Here is a 25,783-nt window from a genome sequence, read left to right on the forward strand (position 1 = left end):
AGGAATAAGAAGAACAATTCAGACATATCAAACCAAATACAGGAGGGTTTATGGTTAAATACAAGCTTGTCCCTTTTTAGACAATCACTTAGCCTATGGACTCCTCATAAATAAATAAAAAGACTATTCTAAATGCCCATGTTCAGATAGCCTAACCTATCCATTCATTAAGGTTCTAGTCACTTCCTAGAGGAAACAAGACCTGGTTATACTAATTAAAATGATGGCATTCACCCTATCTCAGCTAAGCTCATGACTGCACACAACCAAGTCCAAAACAAGCATAGTAATCTCAGAAAAAAGGGACCTGGGAAGACCTCACAGACAGCCAAGGCTCATGGCCATGTTTAGAACTTTTAGACTACACATTTAGAATTGGCATCCTTTAGAACTTACTCCTCTTTATTAACTTGAACACACCACAAGCTGGTGCATAAAGCAAGGCTATTGGTTAATAGACAAGTGAGCTTTGAAAACCTTTGTTAGAGAAAGGGAAATCCCAATAGGCAAGTCATATGGACACTCAACCAAACAACCTTACAATAGTTTTGGTTCCTAAAAAAGGGTCTTTCAACATATTTTAGACTAATCCAAGGCCTTTCCTAAAGAACAGAAAGGGAGGAAGAGAAAAGCAAGAAATGGATTTACAACATGATCACAGTTTTGGCAAATAAGGAAACCAAACATCACATAAAGAACAAGTCTAAACCAATAAACCAAGTGGTTCTGATGTGTTGCAGTTTTGTTACAACACTGAATTTGATTAGAGATCTGCATTCCTCTTATGGCTTATTTGCAGGAATTGTCTGAAAGAAATTGAATTTTGAAAGAGTGCTTGGATATGGTTTCCTATTATTATTTCAATTAAGCGAGATCTTTTTCAATATACTTGCATTTATGTCTATCAGAAAATGATATTTCATAAAGTTTAGTCTATCTGTATTAGTTGCACCAAAAGCAATATAAATTGTACAAAAAAGAGGGACGAACAAGGGCAATTTGGGGATATCAAATATTATTAATTTGTGCATCAGTGTACACGTGTACTACATTCTATAAACATGTCTCCTCTTGCTGAACTAAATTAAAAGACCTAATCACTACTATCGCGCATTGTAGAACAACAATTCCCTTTATCTTTCTCTTCCACCTTCAATTCCATCGCCATGCATAAATTTTTCTGTTCGAGTTTGCTGATGTTGGATTTTTATTCTGCAACAATTTTGGAATAGATAAATGCTGATAATCAAATCAAAATTGATGATTGAGTTGTTACAAAGCCGAGTTTATGTAAATGAGAGGAATTGGGTTCGTAAATTGCTTTGTAGTTGATACCCTCTTCGGACATTCTGTGCTCCTCATGTAGCATTTTTTCATTTGGTAAGAGTTAAATTTCTGTTTGGGTGCAATTTTTTTATTTCTAATGTTGTAATGTTGTTGCTACAGTCATTAGTTAGTTTATCTTCTAAGTTGATCAATTCCATTTTCAGTGATCTTCTTCATTGAATTTGTATTGGCTGGTTGAGTTGTTTACCTTTGATATTTTTCTTTGTCTGTTGTTCTCTGTTGTCTATCTTCTTCTTTTTTCCTTTTTTTTTTTGGCATTCAACTTTGGTCGTTTGTGCTATTTATTAACCTATGATTTTTATATGTACATGCAGAAACATCTATGGATGCACTCTCCAAAATTCATAATGAAAAGGTAAGAAATTTGATGCAACCAAGGTGTTTGAAGATATGCCTGAAACAACCTAATAATTTATTGAATTATTTTAAAAAATTGGGAAATTTCAAGACAAATTAGGATATTACAAAGCTTCGGTAAGTTCATTTTCTATATCTTATTTAGTATTCACTTTGTATATATTAGTAATTCTGCATATGCATGCTCTTATGACTGTCTTTTCTTTGTAATAATAATACTATAATTTTAGAAACTTCATTGTGTAACATGAATGTTATCATTAACAAATAAATTTACTTCATGATCGTGGCCTTTTATATTCTTGTGTTGTTCTTTACATTTTTCGTGTATTTACATTCCTAACACACATTGGATGTTTGAGAAAATGTCAGAATTAGAAATTTGGTCTTTGATGTTGCTGTTGAGAAGTAAAATTTCAGTTTTACATACTTTTAGCTCTTCTAATGTTCACTTAAGTTAATTTAGCTGTCATTGCAACAAAAATTCTTTTTTGGTCAATTAATGTTGATATCTTGCCATGACTTAGGTGCAAAAGAACTAATTCAAAGGTTTAAATGATTCAACTAACCAAGAGAATGAAATAAATAAATAAATTACAAAGTAACACCTCACTGAACCTATGAATTTAGCTGTTTATAAGCAAAAAAGGTTGTTCCTTGCCTCAAAGTAGGATTGGCTCCCTTGTGTCAGTATTTTATTACATGAGGCCTCTATATGAAGGTGTTGGATGGAATACTATGTGGGTTGTTATGGCAGTTGAAGTAGTATTTTTATTTCACTCTAGGTAGTATTCATATGTCGTACCTATGCTTCTTTCTTTTATTTAATTCATTGTGCATAAGACTTTTGAAAATGTTAGTGACTTGGAGTTAAAATTCCATTACCATATGTAGGTTCTACACTTTATAAGTGCGTAAATAGAGTTATGGCGACATGTCTCGCTAGATCCCTAGGAATTGGTGTTCATGGGTTGCAAGTCAATCTGGAGAAAGATTTGAACTTGTTATTCTCCAAGCTTAAGTCTTCCACTTAGGTATGTAGCAGTTTCTTTTAATGTCTATGAAAACTTTATACTAGCTTCATTAGGTAGATCTGAATCTCATTTGTGAATAAGTCGTCGACTGTTTAAGTTAACAAATACTCAATGTTGTAGCTTGATTATTTAAATCTAGTCTAGGGTCATAAATAACAAGCTTAATGGTGTGATTTAAGGGTTAAAAGTGGGAAAAATTAATTTCGGAAAGAATTAAAAAAATGTGGGCCAGGGAAGGATGACGCGGGCCGCTATAGCGGTCAAGGAACCGCCATAGAGGTATTTAGATCAACGCAGCGGTCCACGCGGAACAGTGACCACGTTTTTAGTCACTTAGTTTATTTTTCTCTTCTTTTTCAATAAAAGACTCCCAAAGGCTGCTCCTAGGGTTCCGTATGAAAGAAAACCCTTGATAACAAGAAAAAAGACCTTTCTAATTTCCTCCCCACGATTCCCTACGACTATTACCTCTCGTGGATTCGGATGAAAGCTAGGAAGACGAGCAATTCATGGAGATTCAATTAGCTATTCGTCAACGAGGTAGGTTATGGTTTACTTGAGTTAGACACTGATTAGCGAATCGTATATACTTTTAGAGTTGACGGGAGACTGCATGAATTGGTCTTCGGACATGGAGTTGGGTTGGACATATTCTATAATGTTATTAAAATCATGTTTAAATAGTAGCTAGGTTACCAATGAATAGTTATTAATAGGTTCTATTATCGCTGAGGGGTGCTTCGTGTTAATTTATGCATCCTCAGGAGTGGGTGATTTCCATCTTTCTTTTCGGTTGTATTGAAATATTTACATGGTTGTCTTACTTGTAAGTAAGAAATTTGTATTTAGAAGACCGAGTAAGTCGGATTAGCATAACTCTCATCAAGGGCATGATTTATGACTTGTTTGATTTATTGCATCATCCCATTGCATTGCATGGGTTCTGAGGAAATACATGCAGCAGAAAAGGCTGAGTATGAGCCATGGTGTTATCTGGTCTTTTGGCCGTTGAGTTGGATACGAGTATTCTATATGATATGGATCCGTGTCCGAGGTTCTTTTCGGAGCGGAGGATTTATGGCATGGGTTCGAGGAGTGGATCCAAAATGAGTGGTGCATGGATACCATGGTTCCCCTACAGGTCATGACTACTAAGCAATGACATCAGTTAGCATGTATGTACAGTGTGTTTAGGCCTTTGCATCGCATTTTGCATTGCACTACATCTCATATTTCCATGTTATGCACGTGTGTACCACCGCTGTTGGTATTGCTTATTTATCTTTAAGATTTCGTTAAGGTTGTGTGTGAAGGGGTGGCTAATATAAGATAAAGGTAGTAGTAGACTTCAGATAGTGAACCATTCTCTAGGTGCATCGTATTGTAGTAAGTAAATTGAGTAGGTGGACTTTACAGACAAAAAGTGTAAAAGCTAAAGGATATGAGGAGAGTGGAGACAAGAGTTAATAGGTTGAAGGAAAGGAAGAGAATGGTTGTGATTAAGTAGAACACCTGTAATTCTTGGAAATAAAAGAACCGAGCGTGTTGAGAGAGGAAAGGTAAGTGGTGAGGGTGTAATAATCTAAGTGATGAGAATCTTGAGGTTCATTGGCTTATCTTCTTATCTTATTGACTTTATATTGTATTACGTAAGCTAATCATAGTCGACCTATGATGCTTACCAGTACGTGTGGTGTACTGATACTACTCTTGCTGCGCCCTTCCTGGGTATAGATATGTTGTAGGTTTTAGTTGAAGTTTCGTCATGTAGATTTATCAGGCATTCTTTTACAACCCCGCTCATCTCCCTCCAGGCAGAGGCTGTGTCATTTATTTTGTCTTCCTGTATTGTAGGAGCTCTTGTACCAGTATAGACTAGATCCCGAGAATTAATTTTCAGTTTTGTTGTATTTCAAAATAGAGTCCGTACGAAGCTTTTACTTTAAAATTGTGTTTTTGAAAAGATTGTTGTAGCAACTGTTAAATGTTGGGTTAGTTGGTAAAGGTTCGCCTACTAGGGTAGTAATATGGTAGGTGCTCGCACGACCCGTGGGTTGGGTCGTGACAGTTGGTATCAGAGCCTAGGTTACCGGTCTCACAAGTACAAGAGCAAATGTCTAGCAAAGTCCTGTGGAATGGTACGAGGACGTCTGTACCCGTGCGCAAGAGGCTATAGGACATCTAGAAGTTTCCCTTCATTCATTCTATCATACCTCCCTAATATGCCATATCCTAGTTGGATCCATTTGGTATCTGGATGATTCTAATTGGTATCTTGACGGGCTAATTGGTATCTGTCGATTCCAATTGGCATCTCTCTATTTTGACTCGAGGAAGACTTTCTGTAGCAGGTGTGTAGTATTTGTGTGAACGGATGAAATTTCTATGATAATGTTGGTGTTATAGACTGGATGCTTATTCTGGGAGTATTAGCAAGTTAATAGAGCATTCGTACTCATAGGTGAAAACAATGTTTTTACGCGCTAATCATTTAAGTAAACCCCTATGCGATCCGAGCTGGAGGGAAAAAGTTTCGCCTACTGGCACTGTAGTACCGCTGTAGCGATACGGGGGCCGTTATAGCTGGCTTGCTATAGCGGGTATCGGACCACCATAGCGGACTCAAAATTTCTGCAAAGGTCCGCTATAGCGACATACTCATCGCCATAGCGGTACTGCTTTGACCAGTAGCCTCTTTCTTCTTCCCCTGTTTTGCCAACTTATATAATTCATCAACAAACCAAGAAGAAACCAATTTCCAAAGCAAATACATTCATAAAAGCATCCGCCCGACTAGGGCAATTGTCTTACGGGCACCCTTAAAACGGGGCACCCGCACCAAAACAACAAAAGAAAGATTATCCAACATGCCAAAAACAACCAAAAGCAAGCAAATTGTCTAAACATCAAAGCACTATAAGGGCAAGTGCTGACCAAAGCTGATAAAAGGGAGAGGGGGTCTCTAAGCCACTCCTCGGCTAGTCGCCTCGTCGCCACCATCCTCCGAGTCACTAAAGTCCTTACCAAGTCCGGATGCTCACCTTGGGAGGTTTCACCCTCGGGACTAGGGCCTTCAAGAGACTCTTGATGCCCTTCCACATCTTCACAAATAGCTTGTCCCTCGCCCGACTCTTCTTCTTCTCCTTGCCCAAGTCATCTTGGAGATCCACATGGCCTGAGCTAAGGATCCATAGGCGCCCTGCAAGGCATCCACAGCTTCTCCCATCTTGGTCTGGGTCTCCATGTAACTCTTCATCTGCTCCGTAGTAAAATAACCATTACCCGCAGCACTGCTAGACGACCCAGCCTCCATGGAAGGCCTCGCAAACCCCATCATAGCCTCCTTCACCGGAACCATATCAGCATTCATGCGCTCTAGGGTACCTAGGGTCTGTGACTGACCACTCCCGCCCTATGGGCCACCGCTGTCATCACTGTCATCCGAGCCAGTCCTCTTTTTTTTGCCTCTTTTTTTTGCCCCTGCACTGTGCTCCCCTGACCTTCAGCGGGTCAAAGGCAACATCACATTCCACATATCAGTCCCCAGGATCCAGAGGCACCCCAGCATTATGGCAAATATAGGTAATTAGGGAGGAAAATATCAAGCTTGAGCCAGCCTTGGCTATAAAACCTCGCCACTCCTCGATCACCTGCAAACCCACATTCACGGGTATACTATCCAGGATGCAAGCTACCACAAGGGCCCGCGGGTATGTGACATTAGTAGTGTTGCTCGAAGGGCAAACCCGTCGAGCAACGAGGTTTAACCATCTCCAAGCCTCAGGAGTAAAGTGTATTATACTGTTGATGGACAAATGGGAGACAACCCAGGTAGCCTTATTCCTCTTGGACTCTTTCACCAGCATTCTCACCAACCACGGACCGTTTCCCTCATGGTCCTTCTCTCAAAGCTCAACCTGTGAAGGGTTGTGTAGCCTATGAACAGCGTTGATGGCCTCAGCACCCACTTTTAAGTTAACCCCTCAGATAGGAATTTGCGGCTCCGGGACAGTCCAACCCACAGTATGGAGCATAGCATAGAACTCCCTGACCCAGTTATAGTTGATATCCTAAGGCTCTTCAACTAACGGGCCCTAATGAATGTGGTGTAGAGTCTGATAGAATTTCGGGGCCCGCTGGTGAAGCAAGCCCTTGGTCTTATATTCCATGAAATACCTCTTATAGGCATGGTTGGGGAACTTGACATATTGGCCAGACTCGAGGGTTGTTGTCTTTGTAGTCCTTGTTGTTGTTATTGTTGATCCGCTATAGTAAAATGAAAGGGTTAGCCTGAAATAGGGAAAAACAGAGTTAGAACAATGTGGTACTAAGAGTTAGCGGTGATAAACCATGCATGGAGTAGTAGATTGTTCCGATTTTTGGTTCTGCCTCAAGCAGCTCCGCTGCGACGGTGGTACAATCGCTGCAGTGAAGCCGCTATAGCGGTAATAGGGCTGCTACAGCGGAGAAGGCGTCGCGATAGCATTGCCTCGTCGCTGTAGCGGGATCTCTTGGAGACCGCTATAGCGGCTACCTCCCAAATTAGAAAATTCGCTCCCAGCGATCAATCTATCGCTACAGCGGTATCGCTGTAGCGATTGAAGGACCACCGCAGCGGGCCCATCTTCTCCAGTCCGAAAAATTCTACCCCAACCTTTTGCAAATCCAAAATTTTCACCATGATTTCCCTATTTTTGTCAAGGATCAAGTAGTATGATAGCATGCATGACTTTTACAATCTTTTATACCCTATTTCAATGACCATGGTTACCAAAATTTGAGCACGAACAACAAAAAATTGCACCACTACAAAATATTCCACCCAAACATAAAACTACCCCATATTTAGCATATTTTCAGTATAAAGTGTTGCTAAAACATTATGAACGTGAAATAGCCCTTCATGATCCAAGGAACTGCCCTCCCCAAGAACCAAAACCCCTTTTTGTCTGAGAAAATGAATTTCTTCCTAATCTAGCAAGTTAAGCCTAAAAATTTCAATTTAGGAAGCCAGAGACAAGCTATAGGACAATGAAGGAGAGCACATACCTTGAAATAACGAGAGATCTGCAAGCTTGGCAATAAAAATGAACTTTGGGGTGTAGAGAAAACCCTTTATTTTGTCAGACTTTTGTGTAGTATTTGGGTAAATGGAAGGGGGTAGGGTGGTTATAAGGAAGTGGGGAGGGAAATGAGGGGACTGAGTAGTGTATAAGGGGGAATGAATTTTGTAGGGAGAGGGGAAGTTTTTGGTTATCGGAGATAAGTGGGAAGTGGGTAGGGTGATCTGAGTTCACCCCATTTATTTTTGTTTCTGGCCAACGACCGCTGCGGGCGGCAATTCAACCGCTGCAACGGTACCGCTATAGCGGTCCTCTGGCTGCTATTGCGGTGGCAATGAAATTTTTTCGTTCTGTGTTCAAAAAATTTCCTTGGCCTTATGTCGATAGCTCAAAATCCTATCTCCTATGGTATAAGGCCCAAGAAGGTGACCCTAACCTCACCCCGCCATGTTCGGGACGAATAGTGGTTTAATTGGTATTTGATGTAATGACTCGTCCGGTCGTTATTTAATATTCCGCGAACCCATGCCTAATCTAGGTCTAGGATCGTAAATAATAAGCTCTATGGTGTGATTTAAGGGTTAAAAGTGGGAAAAATTAATTTCAGAAAGAATTAGAAAACTGTGGGCCAGGGAAGGATGCGGGACGCTATAGCGGTCAAGGAACCTCCAGAGCGGCACCGCTATAGCGGAATTTCGACCGCCGTAGCAATCCATGCGGAACAGTGACCACGTTTTTGGTCACTTAGTTTATTTTTCTCTCCTTTTTTCAGTAAAAGACTGCCAAAAGCTGCTCCTAGGGTTCCATATGAAAGAAAACCCTTGATACCAAGAAAAAGAGACCTTTCTAATTTCCTCCCCACCATTCCCTACGACTATTACCTCTCGTGGATTCAGATGAAAGCTAGGAAGATAAGTTATTCATGGAGATTCAATTAGTTGTTCGTCAACGAGGTAGGTTATGCTTTACTTGAGTTAGACTTTGATTAACGAATCGTATATACTTTTAGAGTTGACTGGGGACTGCATGAATAGGTCTTCGGACATGGAGTTGGTTTGGACATATTTTGTAATGTAATTAAAATTATGTGTAAACAGTAGCTAAGTTAACAATGAATAGTTATTAATGGCTGCTATTATCGCTGAGGGGTACTTTGTGTTAATTTATGCATCCCTAGGAGTGGGTGATTTCCGTCTTTATTTTCGGTTGTATTGAAATATTCACATGGCCATCTTACTTGTAAATAAGAAATTTGTATTGAGAGGACCGAGTAAGTCGGATTAGCATAACGCCCATCAAGGCATGATTCATGACTTGTTTGATTTATTGTATCATCGCATTGCGTTGCATGGATTCTGAGAAAATACATGTAGCAGAAAAGGCTGAGTATGAGCAATGGCGTTATCTGGTCTTTTGGCCGTTGAGTTTGATACGAGTATTCTATATGATATGGATCCGCGTCCAAGTTTCTTTCCAGAGCGGAGGATTTATGGCTGGGGTTCGAGGAGTGGATTCGGAACGAGTAGTACATGGACACCATGGTTCCCCTGCAGGTCATGACTACTGAGCAATGACATCAGTTAGCATGTATGTATAGTGTGTTTGGGCCCTTGCATCGCATTTTGCATTGCACTACATTTCATATTTCTATGTTATACACGTGTGTACCACCGTTGTTGGTATTGCTTATTTATCTTTAAGATTTCATTGAGGTTGTGTGTAGAGGGGTGGCTAATATAAGATAAAGGTTGTAGCGGAATTCAGATAGTGAACCATTCGCTAGATGCATCGTATTGTAGTAAGTAAATTGAGTAGGTGGACTTTACGGACAAAAAAGGTAGAAGCTAAAGGATATGAGGAGCATGGAGACAAGAGTTAATAGGTTAAATGAAAGGAAGAGAACGGTTGTGATTAAGTAGAACACCTATAATTCTTGGAAATAAAATAAGCGAGCATGTTGAGAGAGGAAAGGTAAATGGTGAGGGTGTAATAATCTAAGTTATGAGAATCTTGAGGTTCATTGACTTATCTGCTTATCTTATTGACTTTATATTGTATTGCGTAAACTAATCTTAGTCGACCTATGATGCTTACCAGTACGTGTAGTGTACTGATACTACTCTTGCTACGCCCTTCCTGGGTGTAGATATGTTGCAAGTTTTAGTTGAAGTTTCGTCGTGTGGATTTATCAGGCATTCTTCTACAGCCTCGCTCATCTCACTCCAGGCAGAGGCTGTGTCATTTATTTTGTCTTCTTGTATTACAGGAGCTCTTGTACCTGTCTAGACGAGATTCCAGGAATTGCTTTTCAGTTTTATTGTATTTCAAAACAGAGTCTGTACGAAGCTTTTACTTTAAAATTTTTATTTTGAAAAGATTGTTGTCGCAACTGTTAAATGTTGGGTTAGTTGGTAAGGGCTCACCTACTGATACGCTCAAATTACACCTATTAGTGGCGTAAAGCGGACGTTGTCAAATATAGTAACCCAAACAAGGTTGGGGTCGACTCCTACAGGGAATATGGAAGGGTACTGATTGTATGCGATATTAGTCTTTAAAGGCTTTAATCCTATTCCGAATAGTTTGAAATATTTGTTGTGTAATGTAAACAAATACTTTGACTTGAATTGTAATTAATGCGAGAGAGACAGACTAGGGTTGTGTTCCCAGCTTTGTTAGATATTATGCTTTAGGTTTCAATGTGATATATACTTCTAATAGTTTTTCTAAAGGTATGCACTCGATCTCTTAAGGACTTCCTAATGTTTCCCAACAGTTAGGCCGTATTTCCTCTTTATGATTTTTCCAAATATGAAAGAGTTGAAATCCAAGAGTGACCAATAATGTCAATTAGACTTGCTCTTATTCCTAAGTTAGTCTATTAAACGAGGGTTAACGCCCCGAGTTATCGTTATTCAATCTTACCAATGCTAATTCTCTTTTCTAAGAAAAGTTAGTATAATGGCTTAGGCTAATGCTTGCAATCATTACCCAACGCTAAAACACAAACATTGAATAAATACCAACAACCATTATGCATATATCAATAGTAGAAACTCATTCATATAATACCCATCATGGGGTCCACAACCTTAGAACTAAAATTAGTTACTCATCCTTTTGTTCAACAAAGAAAGCTTAAAAAGTAACATAATGTACTTACAATAGTAATACAATGTGGAATGAGGGTGAAGTTGATGCCTTAAATGCCCCAACAACTTCACAAATATCAAAGGCTTAAAGTTAATGCTCTCAAGATGCTGAATAAATGCTAAAAAAAACCTAAAGTATTTATAGGGCCAAAAATCGCACCAAGTTCTGGACAAAAACACCCTTCGCGGCATCGTTACGGATCATAACACGGGTTACGGTTCGTCCTTCGGTTCTATCCTTTGTCAGCTTGCTATTACGTCAACCGTTACGACTTCTTTCGACGGACCGTAACACAGATTACGGTCTGAATCTTCCATTGGATCATGGCTTCAGTCTTCAGTGGCCAATGCGTTACGCCATGACGTTACACCCCGTAACCTGTGTTACCGTCCTTTTGGTTGTAACATTTGACAATACTTAGGCTTTTTACTGGAATTTCCCTTCAGATTACGGTACACGTTACGGCCCGTAACACAAGTTACGGACAGTCCTTTTGAGCCGGCATGTATTTGGATCTTCTTCTCAGGTTACAGATCACGTTACGGTCCGTAACTCGAGTTACAAACCGTCCTTTTGCTCCAAGTTGTCCATTTTTCAGCAATTCTCATCATTTTCATTCCTTAGTCAACCAACCCTACAAAACATCAAAATAACATAAGAAACGATGTAAAACACTTAAAAGCAAGGAACACTTCTAGTGAAAAGACATCAAATGTGTCGAGTTTCACGGCACATCACCTACTAGGGTAGTAATATGGTAGGTGCCTGCACGACCCGTGGGTTGGGTCGTGACATTAACCCAACCAACAAATCATGATTTAGAAGCCTAGAACGAATATTCGTTATACCCATTTTTAATCTTCCATTACTTAATGAACTTACAGTCCATCACCGCTTTTGCGACGAGATGTCCGTTCCAGCAGCACCGCCCCTGCGGTCATGCCCAAATGGCACCGACCGCTTCAGCTGCAGGGTGACCGCTCCAGCGGTATTGCTGCCGCGGTGCTGGTGCCGCTAAAGCGGGCACCAGACACCAGATTTCACCCAAGTTTTCACTCTTCGATCCGATTTTTTGACTAATTCTCGAGGCTATCTGCTTACATACCACATACATAGACACCCATAAAAACACGCTACGAACGCGTTCGTGGCCTCAAAATTTCCAACGGAGATCTATTTGATCAAGTCAACCCCCGATATCTCAATTCCAACTTCCCAACCAAAGTCCCAAAATGCATCCGAGTGCATTGGGAAACGAACCAAATATAGACACAAGTTCTAAAGGACCATCTGGACCTCTCGAAAGTGACGTATTTTCGAAAATATTTGTTTGCCTAAAAGTCAACCTTCAGTCAACTCTTTTTCGGTTAAAGCCAATTTTTCCCAAAAAGTCAGCAAAATCAATCCCGAACACCTCAGAAAGCATGTCAACAGTCCCCTCAGGTCAAAAGTGAGCTAACCAATCTCTCACATCACTAAATCGAGTACCCATGTTACCTCACCTCCAGTCTTACGAACCTTAATCTCCTGAACCCAATAGCAAGATGTGTCATTGTAATCCTTCAATTCTCGTATTTCATTTCAATTCACTTTTATCACTATCGAGCAACAAACGCTCAAATCCACTCGATCCTCTAAACTAATCATCCATTTTAAGCCCGACAAACCACACAACAATATCCATACTTCTCCTCAAATCTAAGGGAAACAACTAGTAATTCCTCAAGTCATTAACTCATCGTATTCGCCCATAATTGAAGTCATTTCCATTAGTAGATTACTAACTTCTCAGAAGTCTACAACCCAGTCTATTTACCGATCAACGATGTGCCCATAGCATTCACTTAATAACCGAGTAGTCTTTTAACATAAACGAGCCTATATCAAGAATAGATTTTTGCACCAGTCGCATCCTTATTCTGACATCCGTGTCAGATACCAATTTTTCCTTTCCCAATCTCACGAAAAGTACTCCTGTCCAAGATATTTTGAGAAGTCTTACTTCGCTACACATTTGTACAAAAGCTTCCTTCATGTCCTTATTGTCAATTTCCTTTCTTTATTACACGTGATCACAATACCACATTCGATGTCATCACCGAACTTACACTTGTGCTCACATACCGAAGTCTAATACTCTACCGTTGCTGAATCGTCGACCTGCCATTGGTTCACCAGTGTCACGCACACCATCATAAAGCCCTAACGAAGCTGAAGTCAACTGATCATATCACCGATCTCCCCACCAATGAAACATGGAGATCATGTAACCTTCTAAACTATCTTTCCTATTTCTCACGAACCCCCATAATAAACGAGTCTAATCGCGACTCCACACAATTGAATCCTTAGGCCATAACTAGTGATCGAACTGGATCACGCGTCCGAATCAGGATAACACATCTCGTACCATACCACGACACGTCATAGATCAACCATTTGCATAAGAATTAAGCGATTGTTCATCACCCGAGGATGATCAGGATAAGAGAGTTCAGATACCAATTGGAATAGACTAGATACCAATTGGAATAAAGTCGCACGAGGGAATGAAAGAATTTGAAGTTTTTTAAATGTCTTATAGCCTCTCGTAGAAAAGTATGGAGCTTATTGTACCGATCCACAAGACTCTACTAGACATGCTCTTTTATTATAGAGCGGGTAACCTAGGGCTCTGATATCAACTTGTCACGACCCAATTTTACTAAGTCGTGTGGGCACCTACCTTTCCCACCTCGGTAGGGGAACCTTTAACTCAGCATTCACAAATAATAGAAAATAGCGGAAGAATTAAAATCACGAAAGTCTCATAATTATAATATAAATAAGAAAATGCGGAAGTAAATGAAATCCGCCCCAGTATCTGGTCTGGTCATACAAGAGCATCTAACTAAAATCTACAAGTCTGGAATATCAATAATACATCAAGTCCTAATATGTCTCAAAATAGGAAATAAGACATAAATGAGAAGAATCTTCAAGGGCGGCGGACGTCTCGTGCTCACCATGTAGACTCTAAGAAAATCTCGAAACGACTTTCAGCCACGAGAAACAGAAGTAGATCCATCCTAGAATTCTGCATTCATAAAAGAATGCAGCAAGTGCAGGACAGTACAAAACCACAGTACTACTAGGTATCATCGGCTGACAAAATATAGCTAACATAATTCAGACAATAAAGCAAATAGGCAGATAAATCAACAAGTATAAGCCAAAGACAATCAGAACCAAGCACACGTCAAAGTAAAGCATCTAATCCCAAATGTGCCAAGTCTCAGTATGTCCAATCCGAAACCAATATCACAAGTAACACACCAAATCATCTCAATTTAAGTCATGATGCAATGTCATGCAAATGCTGTGCACATATGTACTCCGAATGGAAGTATCGACGTCTCGGTAGCATAACCCATGGGGGACCCGCGAAGCCCATGTACTATGTCGCTCCGTATCACACAACATAGAGACGACCTTTCCACCTTTCGCGTCTGCCGACCATCCCGCATCACACAGCATAGAATGGTCGCGCAATTAGCATAAAACCTCTAAAGTATTTCAAAACAACATAGGCCACATCGTCACCGCCCTGTCAAATGTGCCTTATAGCTATTTATATGTATATGTATATGCAAGATGAGTACTCAATATATGATTCAAATATACAGATGACAACAACAAGATCTCTTATCACACTCATTCTGCCCCGGTACATGACCTCGGATCACGGACTCTTACATCACACCATCCAGGATTTCGGGACAACCATCGGATATCGGACTACTTGCATCACTCTCATGCAAACTGAGCTCAGCTTATCACAGTGTTTCATCAAGTACCAACAGTGTCTCAATAGTATATCATGAATAATGAGAATAAGTGAAATGCATGTGTCAACATCAAGAATCAGCTCAATATCACAAGTACCAACATGGGTACGCCAACAATATAATCAATGTCACAAGTACCAACATAGGTACGCCAACAATATCATCAACAACTATACGGATCATAGGAAAATCTATCACTACACCAAAAGAGGCTTTTAGTGGCAATATATTTTCCTTTTAGTGGCAATAGTTATTGCCACAAAAACATTTACCAGCAATTGATTAATGCCATTAGATCTAAGGTCGCTAAAGCCTTTAGCGGCATTTATTATTAGGGCTAAAGTTTGGTATTACCGGTAATAATTGATTCTAGAATATAATTAGCGGCAATTAAGTTATTGCCGCAAATTAATTGTCGCTAAAAGCGTATTTTGTTGTAGTGTATGCTCGTATCAACGTCAAAAGTAAAGTACCATCTTATCGTAATCAAGATGTAACAACAGTTCCCTGATATCTATTAACGACACGTGGCATCAAGCCAACACAACAGATCAATCAAGTCACACACAACGGGGTGGCTAGCCCCAATCACGCAACAGGGCCCAACCTAAGACAATATCCAACCTAACTTCATACCCAAAGGTTTATATGCTTTCTCTGATGATATAATCTAAATATATGTTTCGCTATACGAAGTCTCACCAAGGGTAAGCCATAACCTACCTGGATGGTCGAACCGCAACACCAACAAATCAATCTTTTGCCTTGCCCTTCCGCTAATCCTCAAAACCAAATAATTATAGGCTATTAGAAATCTAGATTAGAAATCATGAAGAACGATATTAATATTGCTATCAATCAATTTGGGAAAAAAACAAACCCTAGAATTTAGGGAAATGGGCCCACAAGGTCAAAACGGGAATATCGGGGGTAAATTATCCGATTAAACACTAGGTGATCAAAACCCATCAACTAATTGCTAAATAAACTTAAGGATTCATTCAATTTCGAAATCCAACCAAAACCTCCAATTTTGGGTATAAACCCTAACCCGTAAATTCAAGAATTCAACACTAATAATGGAGGGTATATAATTATCAACCTTAGATACATCAAAATCTAGCATAAACCCAATCAATTTCATCATTTAAAGAAACTTAGGAAGTTAACAAATTTTATGAAATTCTCAAGAAAGACCCGTTAACCTTCTTCATGAAAGACCCCAATTTCCTACTTTAGAAATCATGGATTAAAGCTTAAACCAAGGGAATGAATCAAACGAAAATACTTAGATTATGGTTTAGACCTTACCCCATGGAAGAAACTTGAAGAACATCCTTGAATTCTCCCAAACCCAAACTTTCAAGATGAGAAAAACTCCAACAACATTAATAGCCAAATATGCCCAGCTATTCTGTCTCGTTTCTTATGCCAAAAGATCTCGAAACTCACTTTTGATGCCTCCAATGGATTCCTTGTGAAATTCCAGCCAATTTAGGCTTTTGAATCACTCTATTTGACCTTATAATGAAGGAGATATGGAAGTTTTTATATTTGAAATAGTGCAAATTTTTAAATACGAATTCAGTCGCATTTTCGTAATTAATCTGAAAAATCTGGCAATCCAATTCTTGGTAAAATGACCATAAATCCCTCATACAATGTCAAAACTTGATGATTTCTGTTGCTGTTGTTCCAAAATTACGATATGGATATAATGGTTTGGTCAAAACACGAATCAAAGACCGTTTGCTCAATATGGTACCCTTTATGCTCAAATTGACGTCGAAATAAAAAACAACCACCATACAACTCAAACTTATCCAAAACTCATCGGAATCTAACCAAACCTTGTGGACATGTCCAAAATCATCATACAAACTTATTGAAACTTCCAAAACATCGACACGGGATCATCTTGACCCGATGTTGATTGTGGTCAACTCCAATTCTAACTTAACTAGTTTCTTAACTAATGACCCAAATCACGCCCGAACCCTCCGGGAACCAAACCAATGATACCACTAAGTCATAAATCACCCTCCCCCCCTTCCCAACCTAATGGAACTGTCAGAATTTGATTACGGGGGCACGTTTACCCAAAAGTCAACTACGAATCAAACGGTATTTCGCTTTAAGACCAAATTTTCTAAAAGTCATTCCAGAACCCAAAATGAGGCCTAGGGAACTGGGCCACCGATCCCCGCAGGTCAAAATAGTACTAACAAGGCTCGGGGACGAGTCAACGGGGCAAAAATGGTAAAAACGCAATAACGACCAAACGGGTCGTTACATTATATGACCACTGTCCAACAATCATTAAATGGGAAGATAATGTTCGGCAAAATGGAAGAATGTTTAGATATTTTAACATGTGGAGTTTTGCACCAGACTTTAAAGATAGAGTGGCAGCTGAATGGAGAACAAACAAAAGAGGAACGAAAATGTATGAACTAGTGGGGAAAATGAACAATCTCAAGGGCACACTAAAACAGATGAATAAGGAGAAATTTACTGAAGTGGAAAAGAGGGCAGACCAAGAAATGGAGATGTTGTTCCAATGTCAGCATCAACTGTAGGGAGATCCAACAAATATGGCACTAATTGCAGAAGAAATTAAGAGGAGCAAAGCATGTCTAACTTCGAATAAAGCTAGAGAGAAATTCATGGGACAAAAAAGTAAAGTGCAGTGGATCACACAAGGAGACCTAAATACAAAATTCTTCCATAGCATGATGAAGATCAGAAAAAGTACTAACAACATATTTTCTATAGAGGATACACAGAGACGAACCATCACAGAACCACAATGGATAGCAGATGCGTTTATTAGGTATTATGAGGCATTTCTAGGCACGAAAAAGGAGGATAGAACTCATGTGTGTAGTGACTTAGTTAGAATGGAACGTATACTAACAGAGGAACAGAGGACAAGCTTGACAGCACAAGTCACAAAACAAGAAGTGAAGGCACCTTTGTAGGGGATAGCTGGAGAAAATTCTCCAGGTTCGGATGGTTATGGAAGTCAGTTCTTCAAGCATAGCTGGAACACTGTGGGTCAGGATCTGGTAGGAGCAGTGCTAGAATTCTTCAGGAATGGAAAATTACTAAGAATAATGAACAACATAGTGATCACTTTGATTCCAAAAAGTAACCATGCAACTAAAGTGGAAGAATATAGGCCCATCTCTTGTTGCAACACAGTGTATAAGATGATCTCCTAAGTGATGTGCACCAGACTCAAGCTAGTATTACCAACAATGATCTCAGAGAATCAAAGTGCTTTTATGTCAGGTAGATCCATTATGCAAAATATTCTGATATGTTAGGACTTGTTAAGGTTATATAAGAGGAAACAATCTACTAAGAGTTGCCTTATAAAAATTGATCTTAAGAAGGCATATGACTGAGTAGAGTGGGAATTGGCAGTTGAGATGTCCATGCATTGAATTTTCCCCACAGATTTATCAAATGGATAGAGGAGTGTATTACCACTACACAGTATAGCATAGCACTGAATGAAGGGGTGTATGGAAAAATTCAAGGGAAGAGAGGACCCAGGCAGGGGGACCTATATCCCCCCCCCCCCCCCCCCCCCCCTCTTACTATTTGTCATATGCATGGAATATTTTACCAGAATCCTCAACCAGGTGGCACAAATGACAGGATTTGAATATCATACAAACTGCAAAGGGATAAAGCTCAACCATCTGTGCTTTGGAGATGATATGCTGCTTTCTGCAAAGGAACTTACCAGTCAGTAATATTGATTCTTAGGGGATTACAAACATTTACAAATGCTTCTGGGCTGAGTACAAATACAGGGAAGTTGAATATCTTTTCAGCTAATATGGATACCCAGCACTTAGTAGATCTTTATGAGATCACTGGATACCAGAAAAGGCACATTGCCACTCAGGTATCAAAGGGTTCCAATCCCTTCTAGGAAACTATTTGCACTGGATTGTGAAATGTTAGTAGACAAGATGGTAGCAAGGGTGACTGCATGGAGGTCTAGACATCTCTCATATGCGGGAAGAGTGCAGTTGATTAATGCTGTGCTCTTACATATCCACTCTTATTGGGCTTCAATATTTATCCTACCTAGTTTGGTGATGAAGAAGATCATAGCAATATGTAGGAACTTCCTCTCGGATGGAAAGGCAACCACGAACAAAACTCCTTTGATTGCTTGGGATTTGGTATGCAGGCCTAAAAAGGAAGGGGTTTGGGGGTGCTGGATTGTTTTTAGTGGAATGAGGCAGCAGTGGCAAAACATGTTTGGAATATAGCACAAAAGGCAGACAACTTATGGGTTAAATGGGTCAATCATATATACATAAAGAATGCAAATTGGTGGCAGTACCAACCACCAGTAGATTTTTCATGGTACTGGAAGAAAATTAGTTCTATCGAAGAGAAATTCAAAGGTGGATATATGGGAAATGGGTGGCTTACTCAGAATGGCAGGTACTCTATTCAAAGTGGGTACAAATGGAGAAGGGGAGAGCAGGAAAACCGGCTTTGGGAGAGGTGGGTATGGAATCACATAAACATCCCAAAACAAAGTTTTATATGTTAGTTGGTGGGTCATAGCAGGGTCCTCACTAGAGCAAGGATACTACAAATGAGGATGTGCCAAAACAGTAACTATGCCATATGTGATGACCATGAGGAGACAGTGGAGCACCTATTTTTCCAATGCTTATGTTACAGCCCGTACTTTTGTACATTGGATTATTCGTAAGTTAACCGACATAAGCTCGGAGGACAAGATTATTTTGAGGTTATAAGTATTTATGTAATTCTTAACAAGTGATAAGTAAGTGTCGTGAAGGTTAGAGGTTAAACAAATTCGGGCTATGGTTTGAACCGTTCGGACAGGACAATTTTTGGTCATACACAAGTATGCAAATAAAGAGATCGGAATATAAAAGGATGAGGTCCCGAAATAATTTAGGACTTAACAAGCGTGACCATGGTGATTGAGAATAATATTTCGTGCGTGCATAAAGAGGCTATGGATTAGTGTTATACCACATGATTATGATAATGAGTATAGAAAGTGCATTAAAAGTGATTACTATTTAAGTCAATTGAGATGAAGAAATTAATTAGGTGTAATTGGCTAATTTAGGATGGTAGTGGAAAATAGAAAGGGATTAACTAATATTCCTAGTGGATAAGTACCTAACACCCATTACACATGGCACAATCTTATGATATGAATAATGTGACTCATACTCATGTATACGGATCTGGTGGCATTCATGGAGGGATTTTCAAATCATGAAATTTAAAGTGTGCCCCATTTTCTAAATAAAGAAAGAAAGGGATGCTTGAGATGGCACTTTTGGTACTTAGCCAATTCCCTTGAATTATTACTAGCAGCAACGTACTTTTATGTATTCCTATCAACAATGTGTTTAATCTTTCAACAATACTCTTCACATTAGGAATTCTTTGAAGGAAAAAAACAAAGAAATGTCCAGCAACTTTAAACTTTGGGGATAAGTATTTTTGAGGAAGAAAATATGGGCAGCAACGTTAGCTTGTTCCAAACCAGAACAGCAACGTTATTCGATTTAATTACGGGTTTTGCTCACCGCTCAATCTCGTTGTTCCGTTTGGTTGTGTTGTTGATTCCGGGCTTTTTTTCGTGAGGAAGTTAGGTGGAAGAAGATTTTACCTTGGAATATAAGGTAAGAAATCCTCTCTCCTAGATGTATTTGAGTTATCCAAGTCGTATCTACATTGCTAGATGAAATAAATACGAACTTGCGAATAAAATTGTCATTTCATAGAGTTGGAGTTGTGGGCTGTTTTTCTTGTTGTAATTGTATGATATAAAGCTGAGATTTGTGGTAAATGATGCTCTTATCATATTGAGAACATTTTTAAGGTTAAGAAGGAAACATACGAAAAGGTGCTATGGAGTGTACGGATCCTAATCCGAGTTTGTCGCTCGTTATAAAGTATTATGAAGTTGTTATGGATATGTATGTTGTATTGCTGAGATTTACATTGTTGTTGGGCTGTGGTGATGATATGTAGAATTGGGACGTACTAGGATATAAACAGAGGAGATGCTGCCCGAATTTCGGCAAAATTCTTTAAGGATTTAATTTGGAGGCTTAAGATAAGCATATGACAACGAGCCTAATAATAGTATGAATTGTTTTATATGTAGATTACGAGACTATGAATGATCTTACGTAGATTGCAAGACAAGAAGTAAGTTGGAAAGTGAAAAGTAAGCTTCCAGGTATGTAAGGCAAACCTTTCTTCCTTTGGCATGATTCTTGTTGTTATTCATTATGTACTCCATATGATTCCATTCTTAGACAAGTAAGGTCTAAATGTTTTCCTGTGATGGCTTATTGATATTATACTCCTATTTTGTTCCGAAGGGAACACCCATAAGGTGCCAAGTTGAGTTGTGTATATGGTTTTACTAATTATTTCAAGGAAATGAGTTTTATACTAAAGGAAACATAAAGTTTGATTTTCAAGATCACTCCTAAGGGGGTGCGAGGTTTTACTACTTCTTTTCATTTACGATTTATGTCTACATTCCATAGTATCATCCCTTTGTATTGTTATGATCATTTATTCTTTGGGTAGGGAAATAAGATGAAATTGAGTAGAATATAAGTAGTAAGAATTTCATAACAATTCTACCCTCAAACCTGGAAGTATGTCCTCCTAAGTCTAGTGAGATACAAATTTGATAGCTTCTTATGAAAAACTAAGGCTAATAACTGGATTGTGATGAATTGAGTAGTGACTTATGATATGAATTGAAATTGATATTTGTGGATTGATTTTGTGTTGATATGATGGTGATATTAAGTCGGAAGCGCCTCCCCGAAGGGGCCATCATTATTAAGCCGGAAGCGGATGCCCGATGGGGCCATCATTATTATGCCGGAAGCGGCCGTCCGAAGGGAGTATTGTGATACTAGCCGGAAGCGGCTGTTTGAAGGGACTATTCTGTTAACATGTCAGAAACGGCATGTGTGTTGGATTGCATTATTTACTTAAAGATTGTTTAAGACTTCGTGTGGACATTTATGTTTCTTCCAGCGAAGGCTGCAGGTATTGAGTTAGATTGTGATTTCTTCTCTCCTAAGTCTAATTATTATTATGACTTGTTACCACCTTACATACTCAGTACATTGTCCGTACTGACGTCCTTTTGCCTGGGGACGCTGCGTTCATGCCCGCAGCTCTAGATTGTTTGACAGGTTAAGAGTATAGCTAAGATGCTTGGACGTCAGCTGGTATTGGCAAGTTCCACCTCATTCTGGAGCTATGTTGAGTCATGTATAGATATGTATGATTATGGGTATGTCAGGGCCCTGTCCTGACTCATAATATTCAGTTTACTTCTTAGATACTTCTGCAGATAGTATCCTGTGGTATGTTTGTCGAGATGTCGACAAAGTGATGTCAGTTGAGTCATTTGTGGATTTTAAAAAAGTATGTATTTTAGATGATTTCAATTGGTTTAAAGTACTTATTTGATTGAAAGTTTTCATAATTATTATAAAGATAATGATTTTTATTTGGAAAAGTTTTATGTTCTTAATGTTTTTGAAATGACAGGTTTTGATAGAGCGAATGTCTGAGGGTTCACTCGACTCTGGTGAGAGTCGGGTGCCCGTCATGCCCTATCAGGATTGGGGTGTGACAGCTTACTCACAAGGATGCTTGAAACTGATATTACAATGGATGGGCATGAGAATTCAGAACGCAAACACTCCAAGGACTATGGAGAAGAATGTCAAGGAAGATTAGGGGGAAGAAATGCCGAGGCTTTGTTCTAGCAGTATTGACAGCTCTAGTATACAACATATGGAAAGCACGGAATGAAGCACATTGGAATCAAAAAGTCTACATCCAAATGTCATACAAGATCAAATTCAGAGGGAATGCCGGATTAAAGTATATAATCATATAGATAGAAGAATGAATAGACAGGGATGAGAATGGATACAAAGCTTATACTGTGGAAGTAACACACTGATAGGATATAGAATAGATTCAGGTTTGGCCCTTGAGGTGTGTACAGTTACATTTGTGTATGTTGTTTGTTCTGGTGAGTAACAAAATTTTTTCGTTCCCAAAAAATGAAACGCCGTATATATTGGTGGGAATTATAATATAAGGATCAATAATGTAGGAATTCATGTGATGCATGAATTAACAATGCAACAATTGTATATTATATAAAATAATTAATTAATTCTCGCATGACTTATATATTATTTATAGGAAAAATAAAAATAAAGAAGAATAACCAAACCTCATATAATTAGTTGTATTTTTTATGTATTTATACTGGAATTTAAGTGAAACTGCAAAATATATACGTAATATTCAAATTTTGGCCCGTGCTGGCTACACACCACTAGTATTTCTATTTACAAAAACGTAGGTGAGAAAAGAACCCACAAAAGATTCTCTATTTTTATGTTACCAACCAAAAAAAAAATCTATATATAATATAAAGCTAGGCATATATAAGGTGATGTGACAATTCTCTATGGCCACCATTCCTATTTATCTTTTTTCTCTTTTTTTTTTTTTTTTTTGCTATTTTTCCTTTATATTCCTCTCATTCAATCTATTTAACAACCAGCAATATCTCTACTAACTAAATGGAGTAATAAAGGAAAGTAAAGCCACATAAGTTACCAATCATCAATTAAAGAAAAAAGGCTCAAAAAAGTCATAAAGTATTAACTAGGAGATTAAAACTCACGTACATAGCTTGAATGCAAAAAGCGAATTCTTTCCATTAATCTGGAAAATAGGAAGGCTCTACTTAATTGCGGAATTTAAAAAGGTTTCACCACTCAGGCACTAAACCTTGAACTCCTTTTTATATATTCACACAGGCTTATCCTTCAGCTGGCTTTTGTATGTTTAAGTGGATTTCATGTATTTTTGTTTTCGGTTAATGCTTATTACGTATAAATATTTCTATTTCTTCCATTAGACATAATGGTAATCGTTTGTTTTCTTGTAGGTGCATGATCTGAATATATTCATGTTGGTTTCTTTTTAATTCAGTAGTCACAACCTATATGTTACGATGACATCCTTTAGACACTGATCAAATGTTAGGCTTTATGTGTAAGTACAGTAATCTTACTGCTCCAAAACCTATCAATAGTTTCACTATTTCTTTATTAAATTATTAATATCTATTTATGTATTTTAAGGTTTCAAAAATCTTCTCCTCCCTCATTGCTTATATATTAGATTTATTAACATCTCATTTTTGTGTTTATTTAGTTAGCATGTTTTGGTAACCTTTTGCAAGTTTAAAGAAGTAGTTTGAGAAACATAAGTTAGTGAGCATAGCAACAACTTTTATGAGTTTTTTTTTTTTTTTGCTAATATGTATATTTGTGAGTTTTGTAGGAAGATATGTGTTTCTGATGATTTTGAATAAAATAGAAGTTACAGATAATGTGATTTACATTATACCTCAGGATGAATTTTTGTCTTTCTGCTCTTCTTAAGAGAGTTTCAAGTTATACTTAAAATAGAGTAATATGCCGTGGATAGAAAAGTGGCGGAATTTATGAGAACATATATTTTCAATTTGAAAAATATTTTGATATTTGTGAACACTCTCAATTAATCTATTTATTGATGTTGGGAGAAGTGACAAAAGAGATTTCGTAAAATTCAATTTGTGTTGTTGTTGGTTATCTTTGCCACTTTAAACAAGGAGAAAATTATGAAAGCTCTGATTCTCAAAGGAACGCAAAACTGAATAAAGAACCTCAAATGCATAAAATTTTGTTTTTCTCTAATAAAAGAAAAAAAAAACGAGTCTGTGCATATTTCAATGTACAAATGCAAATTCATGTTTTTAATCTTTAAAATATGCACATAAAAAAATCAATATTTCTTGAAAATCCTTTTTTTGATTTACGAGCTTTCTAAGAAACGATAAGAAATAATTTCACCTTTATAAACTTATTTAAAATAAAGTATTTCCACAAGATTAAAAGCTCTAAGCAGTGAAAACTCAAAGAAAAATACAAGACAAATTAATGTCAATACTAATAAAATGGGTTAAAACTTGATATCTCATTTATTTGGATTCAAAGACTAGAAAAGAAGACATGAGATAATTTTAATATGCGGATGCTACAAAACTAATAAAATGGGTTAAAACTTGATATCTAATTTATTTGGATTCAAAGACTAGAAAAGAAGACATAAGACAATTTTAATATGCGGATGCTACAAATAATACACGGACAAATTCCCTAGTAATGTCATAATGCCAACAGGTTTTACAGGTGCAATTGGTTCTGATTTGATATATGGGATTGTTTTTGGATGACAATCCTTCCGCAATAACAATACCTTGATCCCAATTTATTAGGAATCCTGAGATCAAGAATCCTTCAGATTCTCTCCAGTTCCTCCATAAATGCAGGTAAATTATTTAGGGAACAAAGTTGGTTATAAACTTCATGTTCATATAGCTCTAAACATGATAAATGACGCAGGTACGAAGCGATTTCATATTTGGCTGTATTAATATGAATTATATTATTTTATAAATATCATGTTCATATAGCTCTAAACATGATAAATGACTCAGGTACGAAGCGAATTCATGTTCGGCTGTAATAATATGAATTATATTATTTATACTCTCCGTTCCAATTTTAGTTGCTTAAAAAAATAAAGAAAAATAAAAAAGTATGCATTGAGTATCCTAAATATCCTTAAATCTTGTTTTGTCTCTTCAATTACCAGGTAAAATGAATAACGTTCTCTTTAGAAAAATAAGACAATCAAATTAGAGATCATAAATTAGAAATTAAAAAGGAAAAGTGAGATATATAATTAAAACAAAATAATTAAACCGGACGGTGCAAACGAAGGGTTCAATTATGATGCTTGGGTAAGAAAGTCAATTAGCAGATCATCAGCAAGGAAGTAGATTTGCCTGGTTAAATTAGGTTGC

General features: G+C 38.0%; 1 long non-coding RNA gene across 4 annotated transcripts; it reads left to right on the forward strand.

Moving 5' to 3' along the window:
- Positions 1-435: 435 nt before the first annotated feature.
- Positions 436-23,029, forward strand: LOC132630835 (uncharacterized). 4 transcript variants are annotated; one of them, XR_009578710.1, is made up of 4 exons: positions 436-1,380; positions 1,662-1,702; positions 2,599-2,738; positions 20,972-23,029. It is a non-coding gene; the product is annotated as an uncharacterized LOC132630835 (long non-coding RNA). The 4 variants fall into 4 exon arrangements; XR_009578712.1 differs by lacking the exon at positions 2,599-2,738 and having other exon boundaries at positions 540-1,380; positions 20,972-22,263; positions 22,390-23,029; XR_009578711.1 differs by lacking the exon at positions 2,599-2,738 and having other exon boundaries at positions 541-1,380; positions 20,972-21,879; positions 22,011-23,029.
- The last annotated feature ends 2,754 nt before the right edge of the window (positions 23,030-25,783 follow it).

Source organism: Lycium barbarum, chromosome 3 (assembly GCF_019175385.1).
Source record: "Lycium barbarum isolate Lr01 chromosome 3, ASM1917538v2, whole genome shotgun sequence".
NCBI lineage: Eukaryota > Viridiplantae > Streptophyta > Magnoliopsida > Solanales > Solanaceae > Lycium > Lycium barbarum.